Source organism: Erigeron canadensis, chromosome 3 (genome assembly GCF_010389155.1).
Source record: "Erigeron canadensis isolate Cc75 chromosome 3, C_canadensis_v1, whole genome shotgun sequence".
NCBI classification, from domain to species: domain Eukaryota; kingdom Viridiplantae; phylum Streptophyta; class Magnoliopsida; order Asterales; family Asteraceae; genus Erigeron; species Erigeron canadensis.
Window position 1 is genome coordinate 3,293,147 of NC_057763.1, and position 5,326 is coordinate 3,298,472.

Below are 5,326 nucleotides of genomic sequence, written 5' to 3' on the forward strand. Positions count from 1 at the left end.
ATGTTTGGTTGAAAATGAGTTTAGTCGGAAATATGTCATGGATGGTAGTCATTCTACATTAAAAAGGACGAGTTAAAGGTGCCATAAAACGATTTGCAAGTTAATATCGGCAAAAGCAAGAGAAATTGGTAACAATGTGACTTAACGAATAACAAAATAATAATAATAATAAAAAAAAAAAGCCGACTTTGTGAAAATTAGGACGAAGTTAAAGGACAAAGGTAAGTATGAGGAGCAAGATGGAACTATCATCAACCAATTCATGGTTCCCTTGCACGCCATAAAACGATAAACACAACACTAGAAAACCCTAAAATGAGGTACTATGAGGATGTACTTTTGCAATTTTAGTGCAACTTGGCATAACGGATTAGCGTCACTCTTGTTAAGGGGATAATCCCTTAACAAGTGCTTGGTCACAAACGAAGTCAATATTTTCTAGTAGCGGCAAGTGTGTCCAACGTCAACCCAAAGAAGGATGAAAGAATGCGAGAAACCAGTGGAGCAATTCTTTATTGGAGAAAAGCAAATGATAAAGGAAAGTAAACAAAGTGACTGATGGGAATTAATAGCCACCAACGATCGTTGTTCCAACATTTCTTACTATTTTTATTATAACTCACATTAGGAACCGTTTGTTCATTTTACACCTCCGTATTGACAATCTTATCATCATTCCATTATTTAGTCTTGATCTAGGCGAGATTGACAACCCACAACAATAACATACGATTAATCTCTAGTCGTCTCAAGAAGTGAGCGACATTCGTAACTTTTTCTTTTTCAAAGTTTTCTAATCACGAGAAATGTTAGAGCACCAAGCAATGGATGCCCCCAACTACGGAGATCAAAAGCTTGTAATTAACTAACAAGGTCATGACAAAACCTATTTGAACTCTCACATTTTGTACGTCTCCATGAAGCTATCCTTATCACCAATCTATTCATCTTATCACCATGTGAATGAGCGAACTTCGAGGACAACTTATTTATATTTATCTAGGTATCTATCTCTAGAGGTTTAACAAGAGAATTAACCTTCTAGACATATAGGGCATAGTGATACTTTCTCTCTAGTTCAATGGAATGCCCAAAGATAGCTAGTTATCTTAGAAATGCCAAAACATGAGACAATCTCAAAGTAAAGAAATAATGACAATCTTATAAGAATGTAACCATAATCAATCAAATCAACTTCAAGAATATGTATAGTAACAACAAGTTTATAAGTATTCAAACCAACAGACAAGTCTCTGTACACCCATAAAAATTACATGTCAATTATATACATATATATATATATAAACATATGCATACAACTTCAACATTTACATAAACAATACTTATACAATCAAATTTACAACATATTATTCCTAAATTATCCACATATTTCAAAACACATCCACAAGATGAATCTAGTCCAAGATATGAACCAAATGCAAACCATGCATCACTTACCTCACCACCTAGCCAATTCATGCCTCTCCACCACTACTCCAACTCACCAATGAGCTTGCCCCCAACCTCTTTTCTTCCCTAAATCACGTTCTCCCCTTCCCCCACACTCTCACTTTTCATTTCAAACACACACACATCTGCAAAACTCTCTCCAACTCTCTCTAATTTTCTGCACTTTTTCTTTATCTTTTTCGGTTCAAACAAGCCAACAAGGAGCTCAAATCTAGCTAATCTAATGTAATAATAAGTCCCATTGTTCATCTATCATCTAGATTCATGTATGGTGCAAGCTTGGAGACGATTTGGAGGCCATCTAGCACTCGAAATCAGCCCCTAAAGAGGCTGATCGGGCAGCAGCAAAACGGGGGCAAAAACAAGTTCATCTTTTTCCATTCTTTTGATTCTTGATCATCAAAGGGTACCCAACATGTTCCTTTGTTTGTTTATCATCTTTTCTTTCATCTTGTAGCTTATTTTCCCTTCTTTTCAAGCTTGTTACAGCCAATAAACAACACGTGGGCAGCCATCAAGACCAAGACCCAACAACACTCTTGATCTTCTTGTTTTGATCTTCAAAGGTTGTTAGCTTGAACTCTCTTGAATCTCACTTTACTAATCTCTGATTTCTTGTACTAAAAACACATAGATCGACACATGCATGCATATTTGAAAGATTGATCTAAAAGAAATAATGGTGAATGCAAGAGATAATAATGGATTGAATGTAAAAGTGCTACATCATCACATGCATGCTTAGATTTGCACTAGTTTGAGTTGTTTTTTATATGGGATTGAGATGGATCTTTTGATTAATGATTTTATATATATCTATGGATGTTTATGATAAGGAATATATGTTGTATGTTCAATGTAATCTATGTTATATGATGAGCTTGAGTACTGTCAAAGTCTAGTTCCCGCTACACTACTATTAACTCATTGAGGCCTCTCACTTGGAGAGTTGCGCAACTAGGATTCGTCCCCTCACTCACGAAGATGGTGACAGGTTGATTGGCCGCCTACGTGGCCGCCCTCAACGGCTGCCGACCTATGGGTGCTCTAATCTACTTTTTATTATTGGTCGTCTCCATGGCACGACCCAATTATGGTTAACGCACGTGATTGACAGCATGTGCTTTATGGTTATATCGATGGGATATATTATGTTGGTTTGCAACGTAAAAGGGTCTTAGTAGTGGCTCAAGCTAAACTCATCTAAATTATCAATGTGAAGGTTACTAATGACATATTTGGGACATACTTTGGTTATTATGGAATGAACATATGGTTTGGGCATTGGACCCTATATGGAATATTGAAAGTTGTTGAAATTGGTGATATTTAAATCTTGATGACCGAATAGTTTTGATGTGATATATGATTAATCGTATGATATATTTTTCTCTCAAGATGATTTGACAAATGAGAACTTTATAATTACCATGGATTTTCAACGCTTTGAAACAACATTGTGGTATTTGGAAAACTTGATAATATGATATAAAAAATTTGTCGGTCATATGGTTTGGGTATGTTGACATCTAATAACATGTTTTCTAAGTGTTTAAAATGGTTATGTAACGAGATTTAGTTAAAAACCTATGCACTCACCAACTAAGTTTTTCGTAGTTGACACTTTTTCTTCATGCTTTTCAGGATTTAGCATAAGCTATGAGGAGTTATATGCATTATGATTGTTTGCATTGCACTTTGGAGTCAAAGATCAAACCTTGTGATGGGCAATGGAATCCGCCTTGACCATTGTAATATATCATTTCATGTATTTGTTATTTGTTTCGTGGACTTAATATCCAAGTACGGTGGACGCATGATACTTGGGGATTGGTTCACATGCTTGTGCATTTGTAAACTCTTTTATCAAGTTAAGCTATGGTGAATGTTTATCTATCATCCTTTGTTTTGAATACTCGACTTTCTGTACATCTCATTGTTGCGCCTTAGTTGGGGTGTTACAGAAAGTTTAACATATATGTATGAATAAAAATAATATATATGAATAATAAAAAATATTAATATTAGTATAAAAATAATAATAATAGAAATATTAATATCTTTAATAATAAATATTAATAATATTAATAAAAAATATATAAATATTATAAAAAATAGAAATATTAGTAATAAAAGTAACTTTAGTTGGCATTAATTTTTAATAAAAAAATTATGAAAATCAACGAACTCGTATTTTTTTAGCAAAGTTTAAGGCTGAAATTTTAAAGTTACTCTTAACGATTGTCATAGATTCATAATGATCCATTATTTGCAAGATTATGTAAATCATGCTAACTTATTGTAGGAAACATATTGGGTATATTTGGTAAAAATAGCTAGAAGCTAGTACCTAGAAGCTGTTAGCTGGTAGCTGATAGCTGTTAACGGTAGCTGTAGCTGAAAGCTTTTTAGATATATTTAAGTGTTTAGCAAAGTAGCTGTATCTTTAAATAAAATGTATAAAATGACAAAAATAGACAATTAAAAATAAGTTGCTTAATATTAAAATAATATATGTATTTATTTAATTTATATTAATATTTGTTTATTCATAAACAAAACCTATATGCTTGTATATTTCATTTAAGTTTTATCATAGTAGTCGTAATATATTGTTCTTCATATTTCAAATTACTTTAGAAATGGTATATTATATTTTCATATAACTTTCATCAAATATTATATAACACAAATCAAAATATTTAAGGTCAAAGTTTATAAAAGAAGACTTTGAATATTCAAAATAGGACACAATTAGTGGAACGGAGGGAGTATATATTTTTTAATACATGTCATAGTGAATTGTGAGAAATATTTTTTTTATATGCATGTAAGTTGATAATGATAATGATAAATTCAAAAGCCTGAAAGTTTCTTGTAAGACCATATGCAGTGACCTTACACGTTCAACGAACTTTGCTAATTAAATTATGAGGGTTACTTTAGTAACTATAAATCTTAAAGTCAGGAGCTTTTCATAAACGCTACTGATACAAGCGTTAGGAATTAGAAGCTTTTTCATTTACCTAAAAGCTTGAAGCTCTTTTAGTCAAACAAAGCTTTTTATTAGACAAGAGCTTTTGCTTAAAAGCTTGAAGCTTGAAGTTCCTAAAAGCTTCAAAAAGCTCCTTGCCAAACATGCCCATTGTGCATGATAACAAGAAATACAAGCACTTAGGGGTTGCTTAGCCAAACAAATAATATGACAGTCATCTTTCTAAGGCAAGCAAGATTATAGGTATGTTGCCTTGTGAATATGTGATTATTAATCATTTTAGAACACAATGGATAAATATGATATAATCTAAACAAAATTTGGATACATATTTAATTATTAACTTAACTTGGGTAAGTATGTAATTAGGGTGTCAATATGGAACATATATGAAATTTTCCCTTTATTTTATTTATTATAAGAGCCCAATAAATGGTATTATTGTCATTTTCCATATTTTGATTTCAGATTCCTTTAACTAAATTTCATTGAATTTTGTCAACTTAACCAAACACAAGACAAGTTTTAAAACTTTCCAATTCCATTTCTTTTAAATTTCAATTCCTTTGGCAGATTTCAATTCCTTAAAAAATATTTTGTGAACCAAACAGCCCCTTACGTTATTCACCGTCATCATTATCACCTCGGGGTGACCAACGCCATATTATATGAAAACTCTCTCTTTACACAATAGAAAATCATATACTCCCGCCGTCCCATTTTAGTTGTCATGTTGACTAACTTTGACCGTAAATAACTTTGTTTGTACTATATAGTACTTGATGAAACTTATATGAACGAAAAGTACATTAAAAACCCAATACATTCATATATTTTATATCAAGTGTTACATGACATAAA

The 5,326-nt window shown here is 32.1% G+C and overlaps 1 long non-coding RNA gene across 1 annotated transcript; it reads left to right on the plus strand.

Annotated features, from left to right (window-relative positions):
- Window positions 1-1,583: 1,583 nt before the first annotated feature.
- Window positions 1,584-3,416, plus strand: LOC122590534. The gene is made up of 3 exons (XR_006322526.1): window positions 1,584-1,876; window positions 1,950-2,036; window positions 3,115-3,416. It is a non-coding gene; the product is annotated as an uncharacterized LOC122590534 (long non-coding RNA).
- Window positions 3,417-5,326: the final 1,910 nt, after the last annotated feature.